General features: G+C 38.9%; 1 protein-coding gene across 2 annotated transcripts in view; it reads left to right on the plus strand.

The window, feature by feature from the left end:
- Positions 1-16,334: 16,334 nt before the first annotated feature.
- DNAJC13 (DnaJ heat shock protein family (Hsp40) member C13) overlaps positions 16,335-24,313 on the plus strand; it is a 56,778-nt gene continuing 48,799 nt past the window's right edge. For both annotated transcript variants that reach the window (XM_079302021.1, XM_079302022.1), the window contains exon 1: positions 16,335-16,597. The gene's annotated coding sequence lies outside the window, so the exon portion shown is untranslated. The remainder of the gene's footprint in view (positions 16,598-24,313) is intronic.

Below are 24,313 nucleotides of genomic sequence, written 5' to 3' on the forward strand. Positions count from 1 at the left end.
AAGTATTTTAAAGAAAAAATTCAACATTTGCCATTTATCTTATTGAAAAACAATGGAGCTTTCAGTACATCTAGAATTTCAAAACAAAAGTAAATATTTGGATTTTTTTACTTCTGTAACAACAAATTTTAAAGCACTTCTGCTTTGATATGAATAAAGTTGATGACATGAAGCTCTTCAATTTGCCCTCTAGCAGTGACACCATCTGTCTCTACAATAATTACAGTAGCAACTAGACGCTCTGCAGCAGGGTTTTCTGGTGCCTATGGTAGGCAGTAGTGCACATGCAGCACTTTTCACCTCAGTCAGCAATCTCTCACTGTATTGATTTTATTCAGGAACTTCTTTTTTCACAGGCCTGAATACTGCACACAGTGGGTCAGCACAGAATGGGCATCTGACTTCCAGAGTAATATTGGCTCAGACAGGAGAACTCATGTTCATTTGTACCAATAATGTAGAGATATTGGATCCAAATTACATTATTTCCTCTCACTGTAATGTATTTTCTTAGCTGTGGTAAGAAAGCTGAATGACAAATGCACTATATTTGAATTAAAAAAAAAAAAAATCTATTTAGTCCAAAAGTTTGTAAATCTGGATTAAACCCCAAAAGACAAGAGTTAGGTTTCTAAATTTTTCTTCCCTCCCACCCCCCACCAAAAAAAAAAAAAAAAAAAAAAAAAAGTCAAAGCTTCCACTCTGCAAAGAACATTAACGATTTAATGATCTACCATGCTGGAATTCAAGAGTGATGATGAGAGTAGAAACATGCTTATTCTTAGGCTCATAACTTTGACCCATAAAAATCCATGCCAAGGTGATGTCAGCAATACTGCATAGGATTGTATTCTTGGCATGGAATTCTTATTGCATTTCTTATAAAGATGAGGATGAAAGGTGGACATTTACCTATAAACAGCTAACTTTATTGATTTAGACACTAATGTTTCTTCATCAGAAATTGCCAAGTATTAATACTCAAATAGATAAACATGAGTTGCTATTGAAATAATAACTTGAACTATTACATTACATGGTCTCTTCTATGACTAGGCAACTTCATCTCCAAAGGGATTAGAGCACTGGAAAGACCTGCAAGATGATGTGTAGGAGATCGGGTACAGTTGGAAAGACAGCTAAAAAGACTAAATTCTGTTTTGCTAATTTCTGTAACTTCTCTTACTAGAATGACACTACCTTTTCTCCTGGGACTCAGTGCATTATCATTTTTTCCATCGTGCAGATAGAGCTTCCAGTGGTCTTTTAAAAAAAAATCTGTAGAGAGCAGAATAATGCCATTTATCAGTTCAAAGTAGGTAGAGGCAAAAGAAATTGTCCTGGCTTTGTCTCTGTGTATATTTAGCTGCAGTCATGTGCATGTCAAAAAAAGAGTTAATTTTGTGCTCTGTTTACAGCAGCTAAATCTCTTGCTCTCTTCCTACAGTGAGCCCTTGACTTCAGAGGACACAGCAATCCTCCTAGCTCATATACTCTATAAACTAAAACTATGGAAAGAAAAATTGTAAAAAGCAGTCTGATCATAAAGTCTTTTCTTTAGGAAGATGAGAATAAATGTGGACATAATTTAAGGCAGTCTGATCATAAAGTCTTTTCTTTAGGAAGATGAGAATAAATGTGGACATAATTTAAGAGGTAAGCTCTCCTCTAATATGCAAGTGTTGACAGCATTTAGATCAATAACTACAGGCAGACTAGCAAAATTCCATAATACCCACAACTATTGAGCTGTCTGAGGATAGTGCCAATACTTCTTGGAAGTGGAGCTCCTTCACTCTTTTCATTCTAAGGCACTCTTGAAGTTTCTCCTGGCTAGTCTTCAGGAAGCAGCAAGAGCTGAAGCAGAGTGCAATTGTTCACAACTTTTGAAATTTTTGAAATGTGCATCTAAGATTAAAATAGATGTGATTAGCAAATTATTGTTTTACTTGTTGCACAACGGTTTCTTCACTTGCTTTATTAGAATCCATATACAGAAATGTTGGAGTCAGTAAGTCAGTTTTACAGTACAGGCTGACTCCTTCAGGCCAGTTAAAGAACAATTCAGACATAGCATGTTACACTTGTATACAGACTAGACCATTTGCTACTGATACAAGCAGGTCTACAAGAATCTTCTGTATCCTCTGTAATGTGGTGGTGGAAGAGAGCTTTATCAATCCATTATCCACAACAAACAGACTCCTCTTCCCTTGGTAAAAGATGAGGATGAAAAAGCACAGTAATCCAGAATACTCTTCAAATAAACACACAGAAGTCTCCTTTTGCTAAATGAAGCCCTAATTTTCACTTCACTCAGTTAAATGTTTGGAAAGCAGGATCTAGAAAAGACAGACTAAACTAAACCATGCTATGCTGTGGCTAGCCCATCTCCAGCACAGTTATTGAGTTGTGTTCTCTTGTAAAGCCATTTGCTCTCACCTCTGAGTTACTGAAAGGATAAAGGTGAAGGACAACAATACAGTGAGTAGTGTCAGATTACTTTAACATATTTTAATGATCAAAATATTTGGACATGTATGTGAATCCATCAAGTAAGTAATTCTCTTGACTCCTCATCTAACCACCACACTGAACCTCAGTGTATGCACCAAGTATAGTCTCTGTTGATTTATCCCTCTCCCTTTCTCACTATACATTCAGTAATATCAATACTATAATAAAAAGACTTGCTGGACTGCTTGGTCTGGTTGTCTGGTTGAGGTTTCACTATGGTTTGAATACCAACCCCCTGTAAAGACCATTCTACACTATGAAGTGCTGTTGCCATTAATGACTGCCCGACTTAAGCCCCAAGAAGAATCCTATATCCAGCAGAATTGCAGGCCAGAGTACAATTACTTAATATTTATTCACCTGATGCTTTAAACAAGTTACTCTGAACAAAACATAAGGAGATTCTCATAACCAGAGCTTACATTTTCAAAGCAGACTGAGCACTCTAAACAAATTTTCTTATTTCAGTGAAGTAACAGCCACTTTGGAGAGTGCAGACATCCTCTGACTCTTCTTAAGTGCGTTATTTATAATTATGCATCTCTCTGGTTTAGGATCTATTTTTAGAATGTAGTCTATATTTGTCAACAAAGAAAACACCAAGTCTAATATGAGGCTCTTGACTATTCAAGAAAGAGCTGTGTATCCTAAAATAACAATGATATACTTTAAAAGAAGTGCATTGCAGAGCAGAAGGATGTACAGCCTCTTATGTGTTTCAAGTTAATTATAAGAAAACTGGAAATACTACAGGAATGGTCATAGGTATGGGTTTGGGAGGTTTTTAATAACAAAAAAATAAAAATTTTGAAAATCAGCTCTCTGTCAAGAAATGCTTGGGGTTGTCCTGAAGTTCCTCTTTCTGTTCTTCTCAGAAATAATTTTGTTTTCCACCATGTGCTTACATGTTCACTGAGCCCTTGTAAATGTTACTGTGTCAAGACCACTACTTATTTCCCCTGAAAGAGTGAATAGGAGGGAGGAAGGAGGGGAGCTGTGCATAGCTGGACAACACCCCATTCTCAAATCAATCTTTCATTTATACACTAAGAAACTGATGTAAAACTGATAGCAAGCTAACATGAAACATGGAAAGGAACTCAGAAAATCTGTGTGTTTCATCATACATGATTTCCAAAGTAACTGACTAAAACATGGCATCATGTTTTAAGGAAGAAAAAAGCAAGAGAAAACATCTTGAAGATGAATGGCATAATCTTAGCCTAGCCAAAGCATGCAGTAAAAATGTAACATAGCCTAAGCAGGAAAGCAAACCAAAAAAGAAGTGTGATTCTCTATATCCATGGGATGTCCCACTAACCATCAGCAGAGCATAAAAGATCAGTCCCAAGAGTTAGCTTAAATATAGAAGCAGCTAAAATTAGTATAATCTTAATAAAAATATAAATCCCTTTTTTTTTTTTGTCATTTTGGACTTTTATAATGCCTTTCCTAACATAAAAATCTATTTTTTTAAATTCTTTTACTTTCAAATCTTGTCTGGTGACAAAAGATGTTCTAAATAATCTGGTGAATGCTAGGCAAATCATTCCATAAATCAGATCCAACATCTTTGCATAGTGGTTGGGCAGCTCCCCCAAGTGTTTACCAGCCATTGGATTGTGTGGTTTCCAGCAGTCTGTGGACAGTCCTCTACTTTGATACAAGATCCTAGTTCTAGGAGGGTAATGAAATGTCTTGGTATACACTAGATAAAGTCTCTGACAGTCAGCAAAATAATGGCATGAGAAACAAGTCTGATGGGAAAGGCAGTCTGTGTAAGCACCACAGGCTTCTCTTGAAATGAAACATATGAGACAAAAGCCAAGGCATAAGGTGTATTCTTAAGTATATTAATTATTAGCAGCAGGGTATTGGGAAAACCCCTCAAGGTGAATTTAAATTCAAAATAATATTTTTTTCACCTTAACATCATTTAGGGAAGAGTAAGCACAAAAAAAAAAAAAAATTGTCAAAAAAGTGGATCCCAGCTTTTGGGATACTGTTCAGAAACTATTTTATGTATGTAGAGATCAGTAGAGGCAATGGTGTATCTATATACATCCTCAGACATATAATTCCATGTGTTAAACTCTTATTTGGTTAAAAAATTCCTTGGGGTCTCTGGATTTGAGAGGTATTTCCAAACAGTGACAAAACTACAGGCATACTGTTGAGCAGAGGTGTCAAAGCCATGACAGCACTAGCTTTCTGTCAACAGTGGCAAATCTTCCAAAACAAGATCAAGGTCACCCAGCTGCTGCAGGGCAGGGTAACCACCACAGTTACTTTAGGAACTGATAACACAGGGCGTGTAGGAACAACAGCCCCTCTCCTGGTAAGTGCAGACCCGAGTATCCCTGGCATGCTTTGTGAAATTAGGTAGACTGCTTGAACCCTAGGAATCTCCCCAGCTTTATGTCTCTCTTCTCATCACCTTTAGCTACAGCCCCGCGGGCATTAAGAAGGGCTGAGTCACAACTTCCAAAGGATTACTGGGAGCAGTCTGCCACCTACTGCTTAGACAAGATCTTGGTGTTTGCAGCTTCCCACTTATCATAAGAAATCCTGTTTTCATGATTATAAGAAATCATAAGAAAGTTTGTTTTAAATGGGACTCTGATGCTACTGAATCTGAAGCTAAAGTCATATTGGATGGTAAAAGATCAGCAACACCCTTCCAGAGCTAACTTTTGTTTTGAAAGAGAAGGAAACATATTATTAACAATTTTCTTTTAGATAACATGCAGAAAGTTGACAGGTAAGTTATTGTCAAATGAACAGATCTTGCTGCCTCAAAAAATATCAGACTCCAGTACTACACTTTGATCAGGGATTAATCCATGATCTTCTTTTTCAAAAACAAGAACTTCTATTCAGTCCTAATCAATGGCAACCTTCAGAATACACTTGTTTTTTCTGACCTCTGTTAGACTGTGTTCATGTTGATCTGTGCTTAATTCCCATAGCTAGCTAACACAACAGACACCTTTAATGGAAGAACAGAGGGAAAACATCTTTGTGCTGTTGATTACAGGCTTACCTGTGCCATATTATACTTTCATGCTGATCACAGAGTTTCCACCAGCATTTTCTTACCTCTTGTTGATTACAGTGATGAATCCAAACCATTGTATTTGGCCACTTCATCGAACACAGGGAATTTCAGCTGGGGATTTTTCAACACTTTGTTATCTGAAGTCCAATGCTGTCCAATGTTGCCACAAACAGATACAAGCTTTCTATGGAAATCAAGGAAAGACATACTTGTTCTGGAAAAACATGTTTAAGGCCTAGGAAGTTTGAAACTTTGTGCATTTTTAATTCTGGGAAAATCTACAACATAAAATTTTTTAAACCCCAAGCTATTAATGGATAAGACTGTAATAATTTAAGAAATAATTAATGGCAAGGAAATTCTCACTTCAAAATTCTTCTTCAAGACGTACTAAAGTAAGTACAAAAATAATGATACACTGAAAGCAAATTTATTGTTTCAACAGATTTATATTGCTTTTCATAGTAGTATTCCGATTTTTAAAAGGTACTTTGTGAGGTAGATTAAGTTAATGATCAGAAATTAATTATTAACTTTGTGTTGCCTCCTGCAGTACAGAGCAATGCTTCTTGAAGCACATGCAGACAAGACACGAAGAAGGGACACACAAGGGTACATATGAGATAAAAATAGCAAAGGAAATGTGAATATATTCAAAACACTTGCTTTGCAGCCACCTCCTGGAAATCCTCACCCAGAGATTTACTCATCACACATGCACAGTTCCCCTGACTGATCCCTCACACTGAGAGCACTCACCTATGAAAAGGCTGGAAGAGGGAGGACCTTCTAGATAGTAAGGGCAGGAGCAGCGAAACAAGGAACTATATGGTAAGCTGCAAATATCTCAGATTTTGGGCAGGGGTATTAAGCCTCTCTAGGAAATCGAGAGGAAGAAATAAATTCTCCTAGGGGGAAGAAAATACACAAACCCATAATGAAACAATAATATTCTGCAGAGGCATGCCGGAAGCCACAAAGTAAAAGGAAACAGAATCCCATGTGTTAAGCTGGTTACAAATTGGAACACTGTCAAATGCAGCTTCAGGCTTTTAAATTTTGCTTTTAATCAGCAAAGTCCAAACTGTGCCCCTGTTTACTGGTTGAATTAAAATAAATTTAGGGCCACAACTGAACAGTTTGTCCTTTGTCTGCCATTTGCTAAGTCATCACTTTGTGCTTCTTCAAAAGCTATATTAGTTTTCCTAAAAAAAACTGGGTGCACCAGCTCTCTAAAGAGAGAAAGCCAAATTTTATTAAAAGACATAAATGCTAGTCACTTTTACATAAAAAAGAACAGCAAGTAAATTAATTAAATTCTTTATTTTATCTTAAAGACTACCAAAATGTTAATTTATTCAAATATAATAAACTAACAATTCAGTTTTGGTCTAATTGTGTATAGAGTATTCTATACCTTACCTGACTTCAATCTTATTTGTGCAGAGAAAAGTTTTCTTGTAACAGTCAGGTTGCTTCAGATGACAAGAATAATCCTGAAATAATTAATCAGCATGTCTGGTGTTATGCAAGTAATTGCCTCTTCTTAAAAAGATTCAGTTTGAACATGATCAGCAGTAAAAAAAAAAGACTCAGCGCCTTTTTTGTTAACAAACCACCTGTTTTGCAGATTGTGGGTGAAAACCATCAGTAAAAAGCTAGAGCAATTATGAAATTGGCTTATATATTCATGAATTTTATTCTTGATTTTCCTGTAGTGGAAGATATTCCTCCTTTCAACGTGCAATTTGGACCAGAAGCAGAAACAAAGGAATTGTGTGATTTTATAATAGGGATCATGGTCCATTCTATGATTGTTATAACATCATCCCTATTGAGGGACAGGTCAAGCATTTTTAAACTTAGCCTACCCTCCTCTCAAGTGAATAGTACTTACTTGCTTACCAACTAATTCAATAAGCACACTAGCTAATTTCACTTTGCTGTTAGGTAATTTTTAAAAAAACTGATTAATTCATATAATCCAAAAGTAGTTTATTAGTATAGTACAATAAGAATTTGTATTTTCCACAAATGAAGATATATAAATAAGGATATATTCAAGCTTCTTTTATTACAAGCCTCTCTGCCATACACTAAAAATACGACAACAGAAGTTCAGGGGAATTTGGCCAAAAACAAACTAGCACTAAATAAGATTACATAACTGTCCATATGCTTATGCTTAAAAACAACAGCATATGCCTTATATACCACTTGATGGTCACGATCTGTGTCAAAGCAAAGCAAAAAGAGTGGGAAGATAATATGGATAATATACTGCTTGAAATGGATGTTAGAAGGGGTGTTAATTTACTGCATGCATTTCTCCCTTGCTGCTTGTGCTTTCTCACATTCATCTACTTCTGTTTCCATTTATTCAGCCAAATGACCCAGTGATCTGGATATTAAGGGTGAAATACTTTTTCATCACCAGAATCTGAAATACCAGTATCCCTGCAAGACTGAGAAATTGGTAAGGGACTCAATAATTTGGTCATAATGAGAAAAACGAAACCAGCAACAGCATGAGGGAAATGAAGGTGAAACTGTAACAATCTAAGAAAAAATATCTACCAACTCAAAAGGAAACAGAAATTTACTAAGTACTGCTTCTGCTTATTACAGGAAATGGGAAAGAGCCTTAAAATCATGCTGACTGATGCTAATTTTATGACTCACTGTGTCCGGCAATCTTACATTGTAGCTTGTCATTCAATAATGGGGAAAGGCAAAGTATCAGCTTCTCTATGTCCAATGTTTGCAATGCAGTTTAGCATGACTGCAGTATATGCTACATCCTCCTTCTGTAGTTAATGTGGATGTAATCTGATTATCACTCTAAATAGCTCATAATATGAGCTTTATAAGCACCTGTGCCTATCTCTTCTGAGCCTTCTTCCAAGGAGAGGGTGTGTTGCCTGGGAATATTCCCCACCCTCCTTCAGACCAGCACTAGCAATCACCGATCTTGCACAGAGCTTAAAATATTTCTCACATGAGTGATGAGACCTCTTGCCTGTGAACAATAAAGATGAGAATACGCCTATAGGGAATACCACACACCTCCAAGGATTCAATCACTTTACTTTTCTTCACGAGCTCCACAATGCTTTTTGGAGATTCAGAGTCAAGGACTCCAGGGTAATTGCACATGAGCTCTCAGATCTGAGATCTGTCTGCATCGAGGAGGAGGCACAGCTTCCAGGACCAAGGCTTTTCCTGGCTCCACCAGGAGTTTCAGGTTCAAATGTCAATTAAATCAGACGCAACCTGTCCCATCAGTGTGACACATAGGTGGTTTTGTGTGCCATTTTTTTCTGTGGGAAGTTACACCAAGATGTAAAGCTACACATAGGAATGCACCCTGAAATACCATCGCTGATGATTTTTAGGCATTCTGACTATAGTTAATTTCCAGTTTTTCACAGCAAAAAAGGGACAGGGGATGGGGAGAGAGCAGCTTAAGTAGCTTAGTAAGGTAAGTGTACTACGAACCACAAACACACAAAGCTACACTAACTTTTGAAATAGTTGTAAACAGTTTTTTGGAGAGCAAGATCAGATAGTGAGCAGCAGCATCCAAAATGCAGAAACCAGCAGGAGTTGGGCATTCCATTTTCTGTGCTATGGTGCTGGAGCTAGGGGTGCCTGGTGTAATCTTATAATGAAACTTCTGAGTGCCTTGAGAAACTGATCACAGCTCAATAAAACAGCTCTTGAACTAACGTGACATTTCTTGTGTTCCAGAAAAGAGATAATTGCATTCTATTGTACTTTAGAATGTTTATGAAACCAAAATACATTTTTGTAAAATCCACCATGAAAAAAAGTTCTAGTTGTGGATCATAGAGAATATAAGGCATTAAGGAGTTATTGGGGTGGGAGTCTCTAACAGATATACAGAAAATGCTTGAAATTAAATTGTTATAAAAGCAACACAGCTTTCACATATTATGCAACAAATCTTTCTCCAGCAATGAAGCCTTTTCATTGCTGCTGATGCTATTGGTAGTGATCTGTTCACAGATGAATTAAAGTTGAGGAATGTTATTAGGCAATAGAATGTTCTTTGTTTTTGTGACAAAACCTTGCAGCTGCTATCATTCATAAATGGTTAGTCTGCATTTCTCAGCTAGCAGTCATTCTAAATGGTAAAGAGCATACTACTGAACTATTGTTTTAAAAAAACAAAAAGGGAAAAATTAAATATTCTTTCTGAATTTTACATTCTTTCTCAGGCTTGACCTGCAAGTTATGAGATCATCATTTCCTCTATTCTTCTCTGTGCTTCATGACCAAATTTTGATGAAACTGGATATACACAAGAACATTCTTGCTCTCTAAAAATAGTAAGTCTTTAAGGATCATCTGAGACACAGTGGGCAAAGTTAATAATTCCTGTTTATTGTTTTGTCCACAATTATTTCCATTGGGCATTATAATCTGACTTGTTTCTACTTCTGGGATTTGACCCCTCTGATTCCCCAGGCTAGGGAATCAGAGAATTAGTACTTACCTCTACAGCCTGCAGTGAAGAGTCAAGAATATATGACTCCTTCATAACTCTTGCTGATGAAAACTACAGTGTGTAAGTAACAGGAAACTCTTGCTTGGTTTTCAAAGGCCCTTTTGGTTTGGATGACCAAATTTAAATACTTACAATGCAGGAATCTGTGATTCTGAGTAGTTCTACCCAAAAATTCCAATAATTGAATTTTCCACTAATTCACTGTGCTCCTGAAATACTTTAGTGCTCAAAATAACTTTTTAAAACTTTTTTTAAAATTTGTGTTTTGTTACCCTAATTGTTGAATATGTCTCAGCCACTCCATCAATGTTCAGTTTTCAAATTAACAGCATTCCTAATTCCGAACTAGGATTTAAATTTAACTTTCCACAAAAATCAACTTTCAATAAATAAACTGACAATGAAATTGACAATGCAATGTCTTAAGCACATGAATTTTATAAGATAGGAGTAAAATACATAAGACATGTAAAAGTTGACGTTACACTGTCATACAGATCAATACATTGAATAAGCCGGCAAGGTATACTGTCATGTTTTTGTTCTCATGTCATAAAAAGAGACAGGGAGAGATCAAAAAGCAGTTTTGATTTTTTAAAATAGGAGAAGTGTGCTTTTGCTAAAAAACACATGATCTTTAAAGGTTGTATTAGGATACTTGAAAATTACATACAGGAATATACAGAAAAAGAAACATTAATGTACTTTCAACTAGTCAAATATTAGAAGCAGAAAGATGCTGTGAAAATAAATTAATTCATATTCCTGGAGCACTCAGTGTACTGAACAATGTCACAGAAATGCCAATATGGAAATTAGTAAGATTGAATATTCTGAAGCTAGAATAATAGAGCTGGTATAGTGTACACTAAATAAATCTTGGGCCAGCAAACTGAGCAATGTGAATAGAACACAGCATAGGACCCATGTGGATTCAATGAGCCCTTTCATCTTGTGGAGTGAATAACACAAAGTTCCCATGGATAAAAATTATACACAAGCATGCAATTATTTGCAAAGGCAATCCTAATCTTGTGGAATTTTTTATCTCTAAAAGACTTTTTGGTTTACAATGCCAATACTGCATAGTTATTTATGTATGTAAATGCATAATTCTCTGGGTTTATTTAAAAAATCTACATAGTTATGATGTGGGATAATATCATATACAACGTCATGTACAACACCCAGATCTGGAAGACAGATCTTTAATTAGTATTAAGAATAACTAACAACAGAAGTAAGCTGAGATCCACTAGAGAGGATGTCAAATACCAATGGGCATTAGGTTTCCCAGCCTGAGTTATCCTGGAAAACCTGTGGTTTCTGGGTTCTGCCTCTTTTGTTGTCCTTTGCAGCCTGTTGCTCTGCTAAGCCCTTTCTCCCACTCCTTGCTTCTACATTGGAATCTTCCTATCATCCTATTCTATTCCTCAGATCAATCCCTGTCTCCTTTCTAGACATTCCCAGTCTTTGTTCTCTGCTATTTGTATCATTAACAGTGTTTTGCCAGGCCAGATCTATGTATTTCTTCTCCTTTTGCTTTCCCTTTTCTGTGAGGTGCCTGCATCCATTTTCTTGAAAAAAAGTCCTCTTCTCCCTACATAAGCACTTCTTCTGTTCACAATAAAATTTTCTAAAATCATAGCCACACAGCTCCTCCTGTCTTTCCAGTTCTCAGGTAAAGCCTGCAGAAGCTGATGGATTACTCTCCTCTCTCAGTTGTTCAAGATATTTTTCCATCCTATGAGTCCCACGTACAAAACCCACTCCTACCACACCCAGTTCTGCTCTTCCAGAATTCCAATTTCTTCTTTGCATAGGCCTTTGCCTTTCTCACAATCTGCTCCTTCTGCAATGCCTCTTTGTGTTTCAGGATGCTTCCCCCCTGTATGTCAGCAGTGGGAAGAAATATCACCTGGGACATCCGTACCTTTCATCACAAAATGGTCCCCAGGAGTCAGATATTTCAAAGAACAGTTTACATTAAGCAGGCTTGCAATGCTAAGGTGAAGCATTCCCAAGATGAACTAGGTATATGGGAATTTTCATTGTCATTTTATCAAGGTTTCCACTGAACATATGTGTACAGATTTTTTTTCAACGATCTGACTAAATACAGTCAAAAGAGAAGGTAGTTAAAGACTTCCTGTATGACTTGGTTGCTATTTCATTTTACATGTGATAAACAATGCATTTATCCTTGATGTTTTCCTTTGAAAAAATACAACCACACATTTTTTTAAACAGTGAAATTTCATTAGAACTGTAGCAAGGACCTGTTACATCATTGCACATTGCTATTTAGTTCCATGAAAAGATGTCATTCTTTCTACTATGAGTGACATTTGATATTTAAAGCAAATCTGTTATATTCACTTTTCTTACACCAGATGTACCCACATAAACCACTGAGACTGGATTGCAACTAATATTGGAACTTATCTATTGGAAGCTAAAAGAGTTACAAGACAATTTGTAGATTATCTTTAAAAGACACACCAAAAAGACCAGGTTATACAAGGGTATAGATGGATTAAGAGATCAAATGCTAATGTATTTACTGTACATAAGCTGATGCCAAAATGAAAGGATTATCCAAACAGAAGAAGAAGTTGGAGGAATGCTATGTGAATATGAATACAGATTGGCATGCATCACTGTATTGAAAATACTTATCAATAATTTACTAAAATTTATCACAAAGTTAATTAGCTCAGGCTACAGTTATTATCAAGCTATTAGCTAGGATAACAAACAAGTCATCATCTAACGAGTCTATCAGGAAATATAGAATTATTAATGGGGAGCAACCAAAAGTTACCTGTTAATTAATGTCACAGAGAAGATAAATTATCGTTATTATCTGCATTTATTTTTAGACAAAAATGTGTCAAGGTACATAAAAATTTCATGTGAGCTTTGAACAGCTGGCAGATTGTCAGCATAGTCTTAATGCATCTTTGGGATAACAAAGAATAGAACAAAGACTCATGCAGGAATGTGAGTCTGATTTCCAGAAGACCCTCTGTGTAACCTGCATTTTGCCATTTACAATTTTGCAGTGAAAGAGACAAGATCCAGGACAGAGGTTTCCAAAGGCATGTTACTTAATTAGATTTTTGTGGGACTTCTACATTTACTTCTCCCCTTTCAAAATCTTTCAGTCATCTCGTCTCAGTCAAGTACTATAATTAGTCATCAAAGGCTTACTGTTATTGTTATTTGGTAATGTAAAAATTACAATTATTAAGCATATTTTGTATTAGCTATCCTAAATTCACTTTAAGCTGTGGTGTACCTCTTAGGTCCAGTCTTCAAGAAGATTGAATAGATCCCCATTACTTCATGGCAGAAAAACAGTAGTTGACCTTAGAGTGGATAGTCCTGCACTCTCCAACACTGAAAGGTAAGTAAAAGAGTAAAGTAACTATTCCCAGTTGTAGCAGGAACCTATTTTCTTCTAAGATAAGGAAGGGTGGAAAAACCTCTAATTTGTCCAAACAGATGATCCAAAACTCTGCCCTACCATTAGAGACAGTACTAGGAAGGGAAGTTAATTTGTCCATTGTTTGCTGCTTGTAGGCTAGGTAGAAACTGGTTCTTTTTTTAATCCTATGAACCACAATATATCTGTGTTAAAAGTAATAAAATTTCTGCTATTATAGGTTGCATTTACAATCATAATATTTACTGCAGTTGCTGCAGAGAATCTTAGCATTAGCTCTACAGTACCTGTACTGTAGCTTGCTTGAAAATTCAGCCATCCTAAACCACAGTCTTGCAGAACAGGTGCTGATCACAGAAATAGCCAGTGGACTATTAATTATTTAGTGGTGGACTAGAACTCTTCAATCCTTTCAGATTTCAATAACTGGATGGGAAGGAGAGACCTTGCTCTCTAGACTGGAGATGGCCTGAACTGTTTTGCAAATGGAAGTATTTAAAGGAACAATGTCAGATTGACATTTGCAGTACTTCAGGTGAAAGATCTGGAAGAATTGAACTTGGGTTTGCTTCTCCAAAATGGATTGAAGTAGTTACACATTTTATCTTTCAAGAAAGCATCAAACCTGTGTTTTGCTATGGTTATTTTGATAGTGAGAATGGCTCTAATATGATTTCTGACTCTGTAAGTGACTGGAAAAACTAAGGGCAAAACACTACCTGTCAGACACAGGTAATAACAAAACTGCCATTAACATCAATGGAATGAGGATTTAGTTCACTTTCTTTTTAAATTAAAACAGCAAACTTCTAAATTTGAGGTGTTAAAATTGTAATTTTTGCATTTCAGCATTTCCACAAACCTTTAGTTAAACAGAAAAATGAGATCCTATCTCTAAAAATATCCAGTATCATTATCTCACAAGAAAAAATGACCGAGCAAACTAGATGTGTTTTTCTGCACACATGGTAACTTCATGCATACTTTACAGTTGGACACTAATGAAATCCTGGTCTACTTTAATTTCTGAAAGATATTGTATCATGTTGTACAATATAATTTTCCTAACTTCCTGTCAGAGCTGCTAAACACACCTTCCTTGTTCATTTTTTCTCTGAATAATTTCAATATCATTATTTCACTATCTCTCAAATGTTCTCTATCTGAATCTGTGGCCCCCTTTCCTTTTATCAGTTGTTTGCACTAGATACAAAGTTAATGCCACTACTTATGCAAAAGCATGTCCAAAAATACTGGAAAACACAGTTACTGAAATACTAGCTTGAGCTGAATGAATATACTGCAGTATAACCTGTGCTGCCCGATTAAAATCCATCCATGAAAACATTGATTACTATTTTGTTACATCAATTTTATTATGCAAGTGTCATTCTTTGTTCCTGAGTAATAAACAGCTAACAAGCTGTTGCCTATTTAACCTACCTATATTAACAATGCAAAAAAAGTATTCAGACAAAATCAACACCCCCTGAGACCAAAAACCCTCTGAGCCAACTAATCAATGAATCCAGAAATCACTCCAAACCTGTCCAAAAACTCCTCCATGCACCCAAAGAAAATATTCTGAATATGACCTCTCTCTGAAATTAGATTCCTACAATTCCTAGTACATTAATTAAACATTATATCTTTTTTTTCCTCTCCCTTGAAGTTCTGTAACCAAAAGCAATTTATCAGCTTCCCAAAAGTAATGTTATTTTCCCCTCAGCGCTATTTTATCACAGTGCCCTAGATTCAGAGGACTAGATTTATCAGAAGAACGACTGACTAGTATTTAAATATACTAAGCAAAATATAAGACAGATAGTTTATCATAGAATCACAGAATATCCTGAGTTGGAAGGGAACCACAAGGACCACTGACTCCAACTCCCAGCGCTGCCCAGGACATGCCAAGAGTCACACCCTTGTGTGACACACCCTTGTGCCCAAGGGCATTGCCCGAAAGCTTCTTGAATTCCAGCAGTGCTGTGACCACTTCCCTGGGGAGCCTGTTCCAGTGCCCAGCCACCCTCTGGGTGAGGAACCTTTTTCTAAATATCAGCCTAAACCTCCCCCGACTCAGCTTCATGCTGCTCTTAAGAGTCCGTATGATGATGAAACAAATATTAAAAAAATTTAACACCTGTGGTTTTAATACTTTTCCACCAAGACAGTTAGTTCCACTTAGTTTTTTCCTCATTTCTGTCTTCATTTGCAGCCTTTAATGGCACTGTTTTAAGGGAAAGACCATAGTATTCCAACGCAAGTCACACTAACAAATATTCAAAATATTTATGCCAATCAGTAGGCATTTTAAGAAGCTCGTATTATAATGCTGCCGTAATTTACAACACTTCTGGGAAGCCTTACATCTGGTACAGAATATGGGGAAGTTGCCGGGCAGCTCAAGAGTCCCGTAACAAATCTGAAGAGTGGTTAGCTAACCACATAAATCAGTGATTCAGTCTCCGCAGCCTTAATGTGGCATTTTAACGTCGCTTTTACAGTCACGTAAGTAATGCAGACAATTAAAGAGCGTGCTCTGGATTTTTAACTGTTCAACGCGCCTTTCACGGCCTGGAGACGCTCGGGCGGGAGCCCACCGGTCACCCACAGCCCTCAGGCGGAGCGCGGCACGGACTTTGCACCCCGGCGAGTACGCAGGCAGCCATGCCGGCTCCCGGCAGAATAAGGCAGGGCAGGGCAAGGGGCGAGGGCGGGAATGCAGGAAGGAAGCAAGGACGGAACGAGGGAGGCGGCGGGAAGGGGGAGGCAGCGCGGAGCACATCAGGTGACCGCGTCCCGTGACGGCCCCGGGCCGCACGGCGGCTGCGCCGAGGGGGCGGTCTCGCTGCCCGAGCTAAGATGGCGGCCTCCAGCGCCAGGCTCTGAGGCAGCGGGAGCGGTGTAGCGGCTGCCGCCCGCCCGGCCGGCCGGAGGGTGAGGGGTGAGAGCTCCGCTCCGTGCCCCTTCGCCCTTATCGCCGGGAAGGCGCATTGCTGGTGGGGGCAGGTCCGGGCAGCGCGGGCTCCCCGGCCAGGTAAATCCCAGCGGCGGGGGAGGTGAGGGGGCGGTGGCAGCCCCCGCCTGCTTCCGCCGTCCCGGGCGCTGCTCGGGGCCCGGGCGGGCGGGCGGGGGGCGCGCCCGGCCCGCGGGGCTGTGCGGGGAGCGGGGCCGCGGCAGCGCCGGCTCTGCCGCCCGGGGGCTGATGCTGCCCCGGCACCGCCCCGCCCCTGCCCCCGCCGCACCGTGAGGGGCCCGGGGCGGTGAGCTGGCGTCCCGCGTCCCCAGCGGGGCACCTGTCACCATCGACTCGCTGCCCTTCGTCGGGCAGCCCTGTCCTGTGTCTGAGCAGAGGAGTGGGCTGCGGTTGTTCACCCTCAGCCCGCCCGCTGCTTCCTTCGCTCGGCGTGCCCCGCACCTGATGCGGCTTCTGGAGCCTCCGGGCGGAATTCGTTCTCTTAAAAGAGTGCTTGCGTGTCCATTAATAAAAGGCACGTTATTTTCCTCCTCCTGCCTTCAGGTCAAAATATACCGTCAGGAGATGCTTTAGGAAATAATTTATGAAGGATGGGAGACATGTGGCGGAGATACGCTCTTAACAGAGATGAGATTTTATTTCTTTTTTTGAGTGCTAACAGTATGCCTGAGGAGCATGAGCAGAACTAGATGCATCTTCCAGAAAATCTACCCTTAATGGTTTTATTTTTCCAAGAGCGTTTGAATTTCTTCCATGCATGCTTTTAGCTTGCTTTTTATTTTCTGAAAGTCAAAACAAGTAGTCATATTGGATGGTTTTCTGTCTGCGGTGAGCTGCCAGCAGTCTTTGGGAGAGATTTTCCTGTCGAGTGATGTGGAGCTTGTTCCTATATATCTGTGTCTCTACTGGGGTCTGAGTTCTGGACCATGTTTAGTGTCTTATCACTTCAGTTTGGGAGGGAGAGGTCTTTTTTTCTCCTTCTGGCTTGGTGCCCTCAAGCTGAGGGAGTGTTTGAGAATTCTGCTTGGGGAGAAACATAGGTCTAGAAGTTTACTCAGAGACTTCCTGTGAATACATTTCATCTCTGCTCTGTGGCAGAAGTTAATGTAATCTGAAATGTGTTTTCCCTTTTTCTCCTGTGCTCTTTCACAAATAAGGTCTGTGATGGTTGGAATAGATGAAATTGAGTAGGTAACTGCTTTGTTTCAGTTACTTAGTGCTGGTTAGGGAAAACTGCATTTCAGAAAATACTCCTTGTTTTAGAATTTAAGTTCTCTGAAGCTGAAGTCTTTTTTTGTTGTTGTTGATTACTGGATTTGTCTGTGTAGGCTACTTACATGTAGGAAGATATGTTGAAGGAACTACTAGTGACTTGAGTTTCGTTTTAGGATTGAGTTAGGAAGATGCTCTACAAACAGTCTGATGCATAAAAATCAAAATAGCATAACTAATTTTGCAGATGTGAAAACTATGCTTGGCTCTAGCCTGCTTTAATTCATAGATATTCAGCTTGGTCTAATTTCTGCCTACTATAGGCAGCCAAATGCCAAACCACTTAACTAGTAGTTAGTGGCACCTTTCTATTATTACTGACAGTTTTGGGGTTTTTTTCCACTTGGAGCAAATATCTGAGTGTTTGGAGTCAGAGTTGCATTTCTGTCCCTGTGTTCTAGGAACTTTAACCTTGTATTTTAGCCTTGTTGGAACACATTTTTTGAAAGATTTATTTTGTATGTATTGCTTGCTCTTCTGGGTGTCATGTGGCATTTTTCATAGTTTCCAAACACGTATTTGTCCTGAGGGACTGAATCACTTTGTATTTCCAGATTTTAAGTGATATGCTGAGGCTTGGTCTTTAAAGCCAGATCTGTTTTTCATACTGTGGAGGTGACTTTGCTTTTGACTTGTTTGAAGCTCAGTAAATGACACTCACTGACTTAATAATTCTTCTGCTGGCATTCAACCATATCTTGAAGTGTTAACCTTCAACTGCTTAGCTTCTTCATTTGCTTCCAAAAAACTATTCTCATGTAAAAAAAAAAAAAATAAAATTAACAACTCTCTTGCCTCACTAATAAAACAGAACATTATTCTGAGGAAATATGACAGAATTGCTAAACTATCACTAAAAGGGACACTTTCTTTTTTTCTCCTTCCTTCCCTTAGTGAGTATATAGTTTTGTTCTGGTACTCTCCTGTCTAGCTGGTGAATCAGATTGGTTCACTGGTAAAGCAGAATGCTAATATAAATTTAAAAGAAGATCAGAATCTTCCACACTTTTTCTTATCCTCAACACTAGTCCCGAGGGAGGGAATGGGTCACCTGGAGGATGGAGTCTGATGTTGTCACCGTGGTAATGACAATTTATGGTAGTAGTAGGGCTGAAATTCTCAGCCTGTTTCTGTCCTGGGCTGCTGAATGTGGGGTTGGTACTATCAATGAGGCAGGTTGCATGTAGCTTCTTTTAAGGATCCTGGTGGATTTTATCTCCTTCCCCTCTTACAGAAAGGCCTGGGGGTTTCTACACTACAGATGAAATCAGTTTCCACAGCTAATTAGGCTGTAGTACTTTAGGAGAAGAGTACTGTTCATGGAAGAGAAAAAATTAATGCTTGTTGGAAAGAATCTGTCTGAAGCCAAAACTCTGCCAGTTAGTGACCACAGCAATGGGAGAGGAGACTGAGGCACAGACAGCTAAAACATTTCAGTGCAGGAAAGCTCACTTATTTAAATAATGGCTTTAAAGTTACAGAGGTGTAGATGATGAGAAATCAAGCTCCAGAACTTTAAGCTAGCAGGCAGATATGTAGAACCACAGAATAACAGAAACTTAGGAGTTATTTTAGTGCTTTGCTCTCATTTCTTTCCAGTTGGTTCCTGTTCTTCTGCTCATAGTATGTCTTCTGTCTTTCAGAAAATTCACATTTGAGCTTGCTGTATCTGTCCCTGTGTAGTAAAGACTTTCCAGGAACTCATAATCAGCCATGCTGAAATAAGTCTTTAAAACAAAATCACAGTTTCGTATCTTCTTTTGCCCAGGAAATCACAGTTTCTTATCAGTGTTTCTTTTACTCCTCCCTGCAGTGGAACAGAATAATAATCCTGTGTGAGGCTCTGAATCCTACCTTGTTAAATCTTCATTTAAGAAAGATACCGAGGCTTTGCAGTAACAGAAAGATAATATAATCAGGAAAAAACTCAATCTGAATTCTGTACTAAACTTTGAACCCATGTCCAAACTTCTGACTTTATTAAATTGAAGGAAACTTACATGTAATTACAGCTGTGCCTATTGCTTTGATGTCTGCAAGGTCACAGTTTTTCTTCTGACTCCACGAGTGCTGGTTTGAGACTGACTTGTCTCAGTTTCCTGAAATAGATTGTTTTCCCAGATGGTAGTTTTTGTCTAAAGAATGTGAAATCCTGGAAAAGTGGAAAGTGCAAGTTGAATATAGCTTGTGTAGTATACCTACTTGTATGAAAGGTCCGTTTTGACTCAAACTATTCTGTGATTCTTTGTCACTTAAACTGAGGCAGGGGGAGTCCTGGAAGCAGTTCAGGCCCTTTAGTTTAAGGAGTTGCTATTTCTGGTACACGAGACACGCAAAAGTGTGGTTTCAGCTCTTCCCCTAAAGCTGTTTCACTGCTATTTACAGTACTACAGGAACCAAATAGGAAAGTATTGTTGAACTTCAGTCCTGTGAAAAAACTGATTAAAATATCCAGGGGATATTTTGGAGAGTGCTTTATTTAGGCTCCCAAAAGAAGCTACAAGTTGTAGACAATACTTTGCCTGCAGAATCCTTGGACTTTTTGACTGCAGTCTGCATTCAGTATGCCCACTCTCAACCAAGCAAATAATGTTTATAAACTGGTACTTTCAAAGTAGTTTTTGCCTCTGCTCCAGTGGAAATAGTCCGAGTGTTTCTCTAGTATCAAACCTTAAAAAACCATCAGTATGGGATATGCAATAGCTGTGCTGTGAAGTATTCAAAATAACCTGTGAAGTTGTTGACTTCCCCACTCCTCGGTACTGCAGAACACTAAGATGATTGCTCGAGTTAGTGCCTTGTTGCCCTGGATGCTCTTATGAGTGAGATAACAAATATCACTCAATTTTTGTGTTAGGTCAGCCAACTTTTTAAAGGTCATTGAATGTGGGAAGAAGAGGTAGCAAGAATGTTGTCTTCTTTTAGGAAATTAATATATAACTAAGCAGGCCTCTATAGCTTGTACTGGTAATATGGCTAAACTTGAACAATGATGGAGCCTGGTGTGTTCTGCCAAGTCAGTGGTTGTACTGTCTTAGGTGCTAAAATTACAGTGTATTGCACTGTAGATAGTGCAAGACTACTAGTAAAAAAGGGATGCCACAATGGTTCTGAAATGAGTGAAGGAAGAGAGCGTATTGGTTTCTTCTGAAATATCTTTGTCTATGGTATGAACTATTTTTTTTCATCTTGTTATTACTGTGGAATCCAAGACAACTGGAAAATAATTGCTGGGCTTTACCACAGCAGCTCAGAACACTAGGCTATTGTCAGCCTTTTCTCTCTGTTAAACTGATGGAAAATGTGTACAAGAATTAATTGTTGCTAGATTTGGGCATATACTGCCCCTGTGGTAGTCTCCTCTGTGGAAGGGATAGTTGCAGTCACTGTCCAGAAGCACAGTGAGTAAAGCATCAAAGCTAAATTACATTAGTGGTTTTCATCTAAAGAAAAAATCAGTCTGGTGAATTTGTCACTTGCACTTGAAGTACAATAAATACTTCATCCATCATTATACTGATTCTAGTTAGATGCTGTTGTTAAATTTGCTGAAAGCTTCTGGTAGCTCAGAAATGAATGTTTCCTAGTTCTTTATTATTAGGAGTAGGTATTTGCAACCTTGAGAACATATTGCTTTAAATACTTTGGAGTAAGTGGTGTTCAGGTCTGGAAGACCTAATAGAGCTTGCTAGAGGAGTCTGGTATTGGTGAAACTGGAATTACAGATAAATAGATCCTTTAATCCTGTACTTAGTGGAGCTAGTCTTGTTACAAGCCTCTTATTTTATTTTTACTAATACTTCAGTCAATGTCAAGAAAATGGCTTTGAAAGAGTGGCATAAAGACTGAGTATATGGTATGTTGTTCTGAAAGATAACTTTAAAATAAAATTACCAGATATAAAGTGTGCTACTGTACAGTAAGTTCTGTGTAGTTTGGATTTAACATACTGTTCTGATTCTTATCCATGGGAATACTAATCATAGTTCTTAAGCCAAGCAAAATGGAGAACTTCAAGAGTAATCATAGAATTCTTTAGGTTGGAAAGGACCTTCAAGATCATCTAGTTCTAACCTTGCTGCCATGGGCAGGAACACTTTTGACTTGACCAAGTTGCTCAAGGTGCCTTCCAACCTGGCCTTGAGCATTTCCAGTGGTGTAATGGGTGTCGGGAACTTCTCTGGGCAGCCTGTTCCAAGCTCTCACCATCCTCGCGATGAAGAATTTAATCCTAACATCTAACCTAACCCTCCCCTCTCTCAGTTTGAAGGTGTCCTGTCACTACATGCCCAAACCCCCTCTATGGCTTTCTTGTTGGTCCCATTAGGTACTGGAAGGCTGCTCTAAGTTCTCCCTGGAGCTCATTTTCTCCAGGATGCACAACCCCAGGTCTCAGCCTGTCTCCATAGGAGAGGTGCTCCAGCTCCCTCCCTGGCCATCTTTGTGTCCCTCCTCTAGACTCACTCCACAAGGTGTGGACTAGGTTGTCCTTATGTTGGGACCCCCAGAGCTGGACACAGTACTGCAGGTGAGGTCCCACAAGAGCAGAGCAGAGTGGAAGAATTGCCTCCCTTGGCCTGCTGGACAGTTTTTGTTTCATGCAGCCTGGAATGTGGTTCTGGGCTGTGAGTGCACATTGCTAGATTGTGTCAAATTTCTCATCAACCAACACCCCCAAATCCTCCTCAGGACTGCTTTGAAGCCATTCTTCACCAGGCTTGTATTTGTGCTTGGGATGGCCCAGCCCAGGTGCCGGGTCTTGCGTGTGGCCTTGTTGAACTTTGTGAGGTTGGCACTGACCCACGTCTCACACCTGTCAGAGTCCCTTTAGATGTCATCCCTTCCCTCCTGCCTGTTGATTGCACCACACTGCTTGCTGTCAGCAGCAAACTTGCAGAGAGTCCACAGTCCATATCCCTGACAAAGGTGCCAGTCTCAATCTTGACCCCTGAGGAATGCCACTTGTTATCTCCACTTTAACATTGGGCCATTAACTGCAACTTCTTGAGTGCAAGCCTCCAGACACTTCCCTATCCACTGAGTGGTCTATCTGTCAAATGTGTGTTACTTCAGTTTAGAGGCAAGGATGTCAGGCAGGGGACAGTATCAAATGCACAGGTCCAGGTAGATGATGTCAGCGGTCAGTTGCAATAATGCTGTTGAATGTCCTGCCCCTCATAAAACTTTGTTTCCAAAAACTGGTTTTAGAGAATTTAACTTGCCACAAGTGGTTAGAGTATTAACTCAGAAAATTTGACTCAAAGACTGAGTCATTGAAACACATAAATATTGCTCTTCTCTCTTCCTCGAGGCAGTACCTCAAGTTTCATTCAGTAGGTAGTGATGGCTGTGCTGGTTCTTCACCTGAGGGAAAGAATTCTAGAGCTCATTTTGAGCAGGTTATCCATTCTTCATGCTTATGACTCCATAACTACTACAGCCTTTGCTCAGAAAGAAAATAACCTGAGGTTGTAGAGGGGAGAAGTTGGTGATGAGCTAATGTTACAGGTCATCCATCTCAAAAGAAGAAATCTCTCTTTGCAAAGTCAAGCAGAGTTAGCCGAATGTAAAAAGATAAGGGGTTATTATCTAACTTTCAGTGGGATACTGACTGGGATTGGGTTACTTGAGAGTTGCTTCAGGCAAGCTGTGTTCTTGCAGACCAGCATTAGTGTGATGTTTTGGGATACCAGCATGTTATTGGTGTGAACCTGAGAGTAGTAACAGGGAAGCCTGATTTAACACATTTGAAAAGCTAGTGCTGTAGCACTAAATAAAGAATGACAACTTCACTCTTGCACTTAATCAGGGAATGTCTGCTTATGTTCCTTGTATATGCAATAACAGCATAGTGAAGTAAGAGGGAGATTAATTTCCTAACTACTCAATATGCATTTGTTTCAGGCATTGAAAATAGTGTTTAGAAGCATTCCTTAGAACTTAGCAGCTCCTAAAGCAACGATCTACTCAAGCAGTTGTGGGCAAGATTCACTAAATTCCTCTGTGTGTGTGTTCAGGGAATAGATATTCCTGTGTTGAATAAGCATGTCAGAATGTTAGTGGTGAGATTGCTTAAACTTTTACAGCACAGGAATGCTTAGCTAGTAAGTAAGTTTCTTAACCTCAAGTTCTGTTTCAGACTGGAAAACAAACTGTTCTTTGTATGCAGGTATCTCCTTACTGTTTATTTCAGAATTGCAGTAGGACTTTGAGTTACTGGTAGAGGCTACTCAGTTTTGTATCATATGATTTTTGGGATTAAAGCATTTTGGAGATGACATAAAATATACTTGAATTTTAATGTGCAAAGGTGCAGTGGGAGTAGAGTGGTTGTAATATGGCAAATGGGGCATAACTTACCAGAACCTGGTACTGTTAAGAAGTAGCTAGTTTAGCAAATGCAGTGAAGACATTAAAAATGTTTGTGCAACTTGGTCCATTTATTGCTTGATAAACATAAGTTTAAAAACAAAGTATTTTTGTCTTGAAGCATATTGATGATTA

This window comes from Erithacus rubecula (genome assembly GCF_903797595.1).
Source record: "Erithacus rubecula genome assembly, chromosome: 3".
Lineage (NCBI taxonomy): Eukaryota > Metazoa > Chordata > Aves > Passeriformes > Muscicapidae > Erithacus > Erithacus rubecula.